Genomic DNA, 10732 nt, shown 5'->3' with positions numbered 1-10732 from the left:
CTAGCAAATGCTTCTGGGATTCTATAGGGTCCTTAAGTCTTTTCCCAACAAGGGCTATTTTACAACTGTGTAAGTTGTAGGTAACAGATAGCAGTGTACACGATACTTGGGTAAAGACTTGAAAATTTTGTCTTGTGGAGACATAACACATTTATATGCACCCTTGTCTAGTACAAAAGATCAGTTTTGCATCTTTTTGTAACTTTATTTCAGTATTTCTGGTTCAACTTCCTTGAACACATGAATCGTGGTAATTTGAAATATACAAAGATGGTTGTAACATCTTGCTGGTTTATTAGTTAATAATTTAAATAAAATCTTTCACATGTGTTCATTTTATATTTGCATGATAGTCATAATATTATCTTTTAAAAAATGAGCCTTTTTTAAAGGCTCACAAAATATAACACATTATATTATATATCACAAAACAGCTTATGTGATATATATAAATATGATATATATAAATATGCAAAGATAGATATAAAATATTTTGGACACTGAGCAAACAAATAAAGAATATGATAGTATCTGAATGGCTCCCACCAAATTTCAATGCACGTTGAGGTAGTATTATGTCATGGTTTAGTTTCTGGCATCCTCAACAGCTGTATTATGTTGCACATATAAAGGATGTCTATCAATAGCAGTATGTAGATAATTCATATTTGAAAGTTGCTCGAGAAACAAAAAGCTGTACTAAACAAGCATATGCAAATGAATGATACTGGGATGCTTGAGTTTTCACAGAACTCAAAGTATGGCTTTTTGTTGATGGACATTTCTTTCCTATTTTCTTATCACGCAGGAAATATTCAGGAATGCAGGTAGTGAGTGCGTTCTTCCAGCAATTTCCCTTTGCATGCGTACCAACAGTGCATGCTCTTTGATCAGACTGAGACTTTGCAACCCCCTTTTTCCTTGACATTTCTCAAGGAGTTAACTGATTCTGTGCTGTACTACCACAGTACTCTCTAAATATTTCTTTTATAGCATGAGTTATACAGCATTATTATTGTAACTCTTCGTTTATCTATCTTTACCAAACTGAATTCCTTGAGAAGAGACAATAGGTCATTTTCTCTGTATGACTTCAGTTCCTGAGTGAATTATATAAGGAGTTGTCTGGTTACTTAAATATTTACCAAAAATTATGATCATAAGTTGTACACTAGGCCCACAATATTACCTAGAGAAATATCGATGACAGTTTATATCAATCCAGATGTATGGAATATATACAATGTTCAAGTATTCCATGTTAATAGGATTAGGGAGAAAAAAATAACAATGACCAGCTAGCATAAATCTCTTTTAAAATCATCCTGATGAATATGATTTTGTTTTTAATACACAAACTTATAGTTTTTAATGTTTCTAAAAAGGATTTTTGAGATATGAAAGAATTAGAATGATTACCTTGAATTTTATTTATCTTATCTTCATCATTTCCTTCATCCATCAGACAGACCAGTAATCATAGAGATCTCATGAAAAAATGCCTCCTGGAATATTTTGCAGAAAATTTTTACATAAATACAAAAAAAAATTTTCAAATACTTATTTTCATGCCACTTATATATTAGAGAAGCCAGAAAGAAAATATCTTGTAGAAAAGTTCAGTTAAGTCCTCCCTTCCATGAACAACACAGGGCACTGTGCCAATACCTTACTGACAAAGAAACAAATGCTTTGATTTTTTTCTAACAAAAGACATTGGGATAACCAAAGTATGGATTATGGTGGGAAAGACAACGGACAACTTATCTGGGTGGAACCTCCTGTTTGCACACATTTTAGCCAACTAGTACAACATGACAGTGTGTGGCAGGAAACCATTCTAAATCCTCTTTTTCCCTTCCTTTAAACATCTAGTTCAAGGAAATATGTCAGGATTTCTGTGAGGCTCATAATCTGGTCATCATGCATTCCACCATTCCATATGGGCTTATTCATAGGTGCCAAGCACTGCTTGAGGTGCTAGGGAGAGAGAAGTGAATAAACTTAGAAATTTATATTCCAGTGCTCTTGGTGCACAATTGCATCAAGAGCTACTTAGGGTTTTCCCTGCATTCCATATAGGAGAGTTCTCATCTATTTGGTGAGAAAAAGCATTCCAGGTGACAGCTGGAATCCAGGATATTGGGGCATCACCCCCATGCCTGATGTACACCAAGTAATGTGTCCACAGTACATTATCCTTTCTTGGAGGCCCTATTCTGCTGAGAATACAAGTGAAGCTGGGTGTGCTGAAACCAAACCATGACACAAACAGGAGATGACCAAGAGAGTTTCTTTTGTGGTTTTTATTTACAGAGAGCTTAAAAGTAAAATAATTTGGTCTTGGTCCTAGACAGTTGATTCTAGGCCAACTCTCTCTTGCTTTTGGCATGGCATTAACAGCACCAAGCTTGTAGTCTGATCTCCAACTCAGAAAACTTTATTCAGAGTAAATTCAATTTCATGTTTAAGCACTCTGCTAATGGTTTTCTACCTTCTTGCAATTTCCTGCTTGTAACATAGAGACAGATTAAAGTCTGCAACTGTATAATTTTAACTTTTACTGGGAATCCAAATCAATAACTTTATGTTCCTTATAGAAGGCAGCACCATTGTTTTTTGTAGTTGAGTAGTATTCCATGGTATACATATACCAAATTTATTAATCCACTCATGTATTGATGGGTACTTGGGTTGATTTCACATCCTTGCGATTGTGAACTTTGCTGCTGTAAACATTCTAGTGCAAGTGACTTTTTATAAAATGACTTTTTTCCTTTGCGTAAATGCCCAATAGTGGGGTTCCTGGATCAAATGGTAGTTCTACTTTTAGTTCTTTGAGGCATTTCCGCACTGCTTTCCATAGAGGTTACACTAATTTGCAGTCCCACCAACAGTGTACAAGTGCTCCTTTCTTTCCGCATCTATGCCAACATCTGTTGTTTTGGGAGTTTTCAATAAAAGCCATTCTCACTAGGTGATATACCACATTGTGGTTTTGATTTGCATTTCCTTGATGATTAGAAATGTTGAGCATTTTTTCATATGTTTGTTGACCATTAGTCTTTCTTTTTCAAAAAATTTTCTGCTCATGACTTTTACCCAAATTTTAGTGGGGTTGTTTCAATTTTTTTTTCTTGTTTTGCTTGAGTTCTTCATCAATTCTGCCTATTAGGCCTTGATCGGATATGTACCATGCAAATATTTTCTCCCATTCTGTAGGTTTTCTGTTTGCTCTCATGATAATTTCCTTGGCTGTGCAGAAGCTTTTTAATTTGATCAGAGCCCATATATTTATTTTTGTTGTTGTTGTAATTGCCTTTGGGGTCTTCTTCATAAAATCTCTGCCTAGGCTGATATCTATAAGAGTTTTTCTAACATTTTCTTCCAGAATTCTTATTGTTCTTATTGTTTCATGCCTTAGGTTTAAGCCTGTTATCCATACAAATTAATTTTTTGAGTGGTGAGAGGTGTGGATCCTTAATAAGTCTTCTGCATGTGGCTATCCAATATTCCCAGAACCATTTATTGAATAGGGATTCTTTTCCCCAGTGTATGTTTTTGTCTGCTTGGTCAAAGATCTGATGGCTATATGAGGATGGTTTTATATCTGTGTTCTCTCTTCTGATCCATGAGTCTGTGTCTCTGTTCTTGTGCCCGTAACTTCTGAGGTGAAAGAATTTGTACTTATGAGCAAGAGTAGTGGTCATTTACCTTCATACCTAAGAAAATTGGGCACAAGCCATCTCTGTTACAAGAATCCAAGGAATGAGTACATTTCTAGGCATTAGCATGGATCCCAGGCAGATGGGCCTGCAGCAAGGAGCAGCTCTCACTGTGTGCACTTGGGGTTCTATGGAGTTCTCCTTAGGGCACACTCATGTGTCCCTCAATATCCACCACTTCTCCACCTATGCCTGATTCATAATTCAACTCATGTCCTAGTGGGATGCAGCCCACATCAGAGTCCACTCTTAAGCCATTATCAACATAGAAGTGAAAAGAGTGTTTTAAATTCAGCTAGCCTTTATGATGGGGTCAGCAAATTATAGCCTGTGGGGCAAATTCTGCCCACCACCTGTTTTTGTAAATAAAGTTTTATTAGAACAAGGCTCTACCCATTTGTTTATAGATTTTTCTATGGCTCTTTTCATGCTACAACTACAGAGTTGAGAATTTGTGACAGATGATATGACCCGCAACACATTAAATAGTTATTATCTGGACCTTCAGAGATCTGATCTCTGTTCCAGGAGATGAGGAAGATGCCACAGGTTTGCATCCATTAGAATTGTTTCCAAGCTGTTTTTATGCCCAAAAGATGCTTACAACTTGCATGAATAGATGTTTTAAAAAATTAGTTTCTGCACAAATAAAAAGAAAAAAATATTAGCTTCACCCACAAGAGGACTAGTGACCTCCTTCTGAAACAATCTGGGCCCCAGCCAGTTTCTTCAGGGCTCTCTTCACATCTTTGTTCCTCACCATGTGGATTGTGGGGTTCAGCACGAGGGTGGCTACATTGCCAAAGATCTGCACTGGGGTTACTGGCACTTCACTCAAAGATGGCTGGGTATAGATCAGGGCACAGGGCCCAAAGAACAGTGTGACACTGAGAGGAAGAAAACACAGGTAGACACCACCTTGTGTTTCCCTTCAGCAGATTGTACCTTCAGGATTGTAATGACAATGTGGACATATGAGGCAAGGAAGAGGAGGAAGCAGGTCATGGGCACGAGGCCAATGCTGATGAAGTTCACCATTTCAATGATAAGGGTGTTACCACATGCCAATTTAACTAAAGTGAAAATGTCAGAAATAAATAGTAAATTTCATTAGAGTTTACAATATGGCAGTTGGAAGGTCAATGTGGTGAGAATTGTAGCATGAAAGGAGCTAGTGAACCAGGTACCGGCAGCCAACAGGGCACACACCCGACGGTTCATGATGATGGTGTAGCACAGTGGGCAGCAGATAACAGCAAACCCATCACAGGCCATTACTGTGTAGAGTAGGCACTCAGTGCTGGCCAGGAAGTGGTAGAAAAAGACCTGGCACATGCAACCTCCCAGGGAAGTGACTCAGCTTCTCACCAGCAAGTTGGCCAGCACCTTTGGAGTGCTCACAGAAGAGAAACCAATGTCCAGCACCGAGAGATTACAAAGAAAGAAATACATAGGGGTGTGGAGGTAGGAATCAGACATCACAGCTAAGAGGATGAGAGGATTTCCCAGCAGAGTGCAGAGGTAGAAGATCAAGAACACAGCAAAGAGCACAGTTTCCTGCCCCTCTGTGTGGAGGATGCCCAGCACAATGAACTCTGTGACCAACCTGTGATTCTTCATCTCTGTAGAAGTTAGATGCTATCCCAAAAAGCAGGGAAATGACAGTACGTTGATGATCCAAGGGACCAAATTTCACTGCTTTCTACCAGTACATTCACAAAGAAAAAAGCAATCATAGATCCTGCTGATGAAAGGATAATGTTGATTGTGATTCAGACTGTAGGAACAGCAAATATCCTCAGAAGGAAGTATGATCTCCTGGGGTGAGGACTAAATCTTGTCAAGTTGACTGGTATTGGCAGATGTTATTCTACTGTCATCAGAGGGAGAAGAGGAAATGAAAAAGAGAGTGGAAGAGTTGAGGACTAAGAAAGATGAGGAAAGGCCAAAAAGAAAGGAAAAAGGAAATAGAGAAAGCATGAAGCAAAAGGTGTGGGCAGGCACATTTATAGCTTACATAGCAGTTTTACGACCATTTCCTAGTTAATCCTTAATGCAATTCTATAAAGTAGATGTTAATATTTTCATTTTATAGTAGATGAATAAATCATGTTTCATGGAAGTTAAATACCTGTTCAAATTCCCATATACAGCTCATGTCATATCACAGATTAGAATCCAAGGATTTTAAATCTAGTATAACATAATTGGGAAAGCAGAGAAAAAAGAGCTATAAAAGTGAAAATATGGAAAAGAAATAATGCTGATCTTTCACAGAGCACACAGCAATACACACTGAGGAAAAGAAGCCCTATTCAATCAATGGTGCTGGGAAAATTGGATAGCCACATGCAGAAGAATGAAACAGGATCCATATGTCTCACGAATCACAAAAATTAATTCAAGATGGATAAAGATTTAAATTTAAGGCATGAAACCATAATAATTCTAGAGGGAAATGTAGGAAACACTCTTCTAGATACAAGCCTAGGCAAAGAATTTGTAAGTAAGACCCCAATGTCAATTGCAGCAACAACACAAATAAATAAATGGGACTTGGTTAAACTAAAAAGGTTCTACACAGCTAAGGAAATAATCAACAGAGCAAATAGACAACCTAGAGAAAGGGGGAAAATATTCACAAATTATACAGCTGGTAAAGGACAAACAACCAGAACTTACCAAGAACTGCCCAACACAGTAGAGCACCCCAGCATCTAGGTTGTGGACCCCCCCAAATGGCAGCTGCCTGCACACAGAGCACTAGCACTGGGGGGGAGACAGTTCAGGAGTTGGCATGTATGGGACTGGGGAGCTGAGTCATCAGGATGCCCCTTGTCTCTTTTGTGTCACCCTCCTGCAATCTCACGACTGTCTGGCAGGAGGTCTTGTTCTTTCTGACCCACCCTGAGCCAGCCTATTTGCCTGCAGCATTTTCCAGTATAGAGTCCCCTTTTTAGTGTTGTTCTGGTCCTGCTGAGCACCAGAGGCAAGGTGCCTGTCTCCTAACTCCCTCCAGCAGTAGCTCAGACTAGTCCCTCCCCCACCCAGTACAGTCCTAGCACAGAGCTCCAGGGAGTTCAAGATGCTTCCCACTATTGTCTTCTCCACAGAGCCCAGTGTCTCCTGCCACGATTTTGCACCTACTTCAGGCAGGTCCCTGTCTGAGTGGGTGTGGAAGTCATTGGGGAAGCAGGACATTCTCCTTGGGTCAGATCCTACTGCACTCGCTGATCAGGCAGGTGCAGCCATTGCAGACTTTATACTCTATTAACTTGCACTTTCCAGACTTCATGATCCTATCTCCTGTTCACCCTTTTTTCCCTGTGTTGGGTGTCCCACGCTGTTTCTCTGCCATTTCACAAGGCTGTACTTGCGGGGGAGCGATCCATTCATGCATAGCAGACCAAGTTCTACACCTCTTTCTCTGGGAGCAGGAAGCCAGGAGGTCACCTTTACTCGGCCATTTTCCAAATTTTCTCTTTTGCTGTTGTTTTGTCTGTTCATGGTTTATAAGTATCTTATAATCACATCAACCAAATGAGAGATGGGCAAAGTGAGAACCCCCTTTAACTTCCATAACTTTTCTTGGATGTCAGGCATGTTCTGGCCAACATAGGTCATGTTAATTAACTTTGCATTAGCAGGACTTTCTGGATTTATGTCAGTATATTTCTGACATGCTTTCACAATCCTTTCGAGGAAGGCTAATGGATTTTCATCTGTTGATGTCTTATTTCCTGAACCTTGTTTGGGATTTTTGTTTTGGGAACACTTTCCTAAGCCCAACCAGGATGCAGTCTCAAAAATGTGGGCTGTTACCTTCTTCTCTGTTGTTTGGGTTCCAGTTGGGGTCATGTTGTTGGGATGGGTATATTAGCTCTAGTTCTCACGTGGGTATTTGGGTCCTTGGCATGCAATCTGTCAGCTTCAACTTGAGCCTTTTCCAGGACAATGCAATTCTCCTTGGAGGTTAATAGTACATTAGCAGTATGTTACCAGCAGCTAACAGTGTGCTAAGCAGGCTTTAGACAGATGCCCATGCAGGGTGATGCATGGTGAAAATATATTCAAACAGATCAATTATAGGTTTTAGATTGTCCCTGTGGGCAGGGTTATTTTCTTTCCAATTGTACACATCAGAAGTGGTAAATGGGTTATAAGCCAACATTAATCCAGCTGGTTGTCCATTCTCATTTACTGTTCATATAGGGGCCTGTCTCAAAGGAAATTGCCCTGCTGGGAAGGAGGGAGGACCACAACCAAATTGTGTGTCCTGCTGGGTGTGTGAAGGAGAGACCATGTCCCCATGTTTCCCATGACTATTCTCAAGAGAAGGAAGGAAGTGAAGGATAGATGGCTGGAGGTTCCAGCGGAGTGTAGGGTAAAAAAGAACAAGGGCCAGAGCCATAAAGGAGCCGGGCGTGTCAGGAGAGGGGTCTCCAAAAGAAACCAGAGCTGCAGCCAGAGCCACCGCTGTGGCCAAAGCTGCAGCCGGGCGCATCAGCCACAGCTTGAGCCCGAGCCAGCACAGGCACAGCCGGAGCCACTGCTGCAGCCGCCCAGAGGTCTACTTCAACACGGGCACTTTCTTCTGCTGGCAAGACACGGTTCTTAGATCTGGATTCTTCTTCCCCAACCTTCTTGCAGGCTTCTGTCCTCCGTATTAGAATCTTACATTTAATTGGATCTGCCTTGTTTTGATACAGAACCACAACAGACTGTACATAAGGGATTTCACCCCATTTCCCAGCAAAGTGACATAACAAATCTAATTGGAGAATAGGATTGTAGCTCAATGAGCCATCCAGGGGCCATATTTACCCAGACCTATGAGAGTACTGGGGCCAGGCAGTGTCACAGATACACCATTTTTTCTTTATAGGCTCATAGCGATATTCAGACCAGTTTGTAAAAGATGGTTGCATCAAATTGTTTTTGACAAAGTTGGGACTTGTTCATGTGACCAAACTTTAGTTGCCCCATAGGCAATGTCATGAAAACTATGGACTAAAATTTTGGGTAAAGCAGCTTTCATGGCAGTTTGAGTTTTTTTACAAAGGCCTCTTTAACCTTTTTTCTTTTTTCCGCTTCAGTTTCAAATGAGGAACTGGCTGTTCCCAGCTGGCCTTGCGTTTGTGATAATATAGTTCAGTGAGCTCCATCTCAACGCCCGTAACTTAGACATCATGGCTTCAGATAGACAGTTTAAGAAACTTTCCATTTTAACTCCACAGTGCCAGATCGACCATTTGAGCTCTGAAATCTTCTTGATGTAATTTGCTCATCAGTTCAAACATGTGCACAAGAACAGAACATAATATGTGGAGACCAGCTGGAGTCCTAGAAAACTTGACATCTCTTTAAACTTTCTCACAGACAGTACATCTATATGTCACATACTAATATAGATAAACACTCAATTACAAAGTAAAATTTAAAAGGTTTCAAACAGAAACCCAGGAAAAACACATCAGCCAAAACAAATACAGTACTTTCAAACAAATATTTATAGAGGGAGACTGGAGAGAAGTTTTCAAGAATCTTATCTCAAACCGTTACCACAAACAACCTGTTCTAGGTCCAAATGGCATGAAAGCCCAAACGGCAGGGACAGAAGATTCCCAGGCCACAACTTTTACATTTACGGATGGAATTCTTATTTCCCATATCACACACACAAACACACACACCAGATGGACTGCAATTGCAACAAATAAGCCTAAGGAGTGCCCAATACAAACAGTCACAGGTCCTACCCTGCCGAGTGGTTGAGGCCTGCAGCCCAAACAGGAACTCTGCAGGAATCTCCCAAATGGAGAGAGGAGTTTTAGGTCCTACTCTCCCAAATGGCTGAGGCTGTCCACCCAATGGGAATTCCAGAGAACCTCCCCAGAGGGAGAGATGAGTTTCTCTGATATGCGGTACCTTTAAAGAGCTCTCACCTGTCCAGATGCAAATGCCAAAATCCAAAAGTCAAAGGTCCATTCACCCCTGACAATCAGGGATGCATTTGGGGCTGGCAACAGAGAAATCAGTGGGAGAAACCCAACCAAAACCAACCTCTGGCAGAAACTCAGCCAGGCAGCTGCTACGAAGGCTTTAAAGTCTCTCCCCACTCCTTGGCGACCAATCCATGAGGAACGGATCCTGGATGAATCCCCAAGTGGGTAACGAATCCACAAGGGGGGGTTCGATGTTGCCTGCCACAATGTAAGCCAGTAAATGAGATAGCGAGGATTGTTAAGGAGGAAAGGATTTATTTCAGTAGACATGTCAACTGGGAGGGGGTTATGAACCGACTGAAATGAACCTCCTCAACCAACATGGTTTTTTTAGAGGTGAAATGAATAATCCAGGAGGGGAGGGGTGTGAGCATCAGTGCATGTTTGGGGTGGAGTGCAGGGCATGCAAGTGCAGTGAGAAATCATGGGAGTACCTATGTCCCATGATCAAAAAATGGCAGATAATCACCTCCCAGGGTGGGGATTTTAGTATCATAGTAAGCTAGGGGTTAATATTGGTGATTCTCTCAGCCTTTTGCACAGGCCAGTGGGTCTTTGGGCATGGTCTGTGATGGAGTATTACTTACCTCTTCTTCTCCAAACAGGCAGTGTGAGGCTTTGTAGAAGGTTCCGCCATTCCTGGTAAAGAAACTCAAAAGAGAATATATCTCTGCCTATTTTCTGCCTACTTTGAGACTGTAGCTGCTTAGTTACCAGGGCTGAGATAAATCTTACTATCAGGGTTACTAATGGCTGCCAGCCCCAGCCACAATGTGCACACTGAAAATGCATTTGAAATGTGAGGATACTAAAAATATTATTCAGAAAACATTTTCTATCTTATGGAGCCAGTTACACTATTATCCCCTCTTACCTTATGTGAACTAACAAAAAAATATAATGATGATTGTAATGCTATTCTCTCAGGTTGGATAATTATTTTTGTAAAGGTATAGCCAATATTCTTAACCAAAAAAGAAAAATTACAAATTCAATGATTGA

At 40.6% G+C, this 10732-nt stretch overlaps 1 pseudogene; it reads right to left on the bottom strand.

Annotated features, from left to right (window-relative positions):
* Positions 1–4410: 4410 nt before the first annotated feature.
* On the bottom strand, positions 4411–5345 carry LOC123641954 (annotated as a pseudogene).
* Positions 5346–10732: the final 5387 nt, after the last annotated feature.

This window comes from Lemur catta, chromosome 7 (genome assembly GCF_020740605.2).
Source record: "Lemur catta isolate mLemCat1 chromosome 7, mLemCat1.pri, whole genome shotgun sequence".
Classification (NCBI taxonomy): domain Eukaryota; kingdom Metazoa; phylum Chordata; class Mammalia; order Primates; family Lemuridae; genus Lemur; species Lemur catta.
This window is presented reverse-complemented; position numbering and strand designations above follow the sequence as displayed.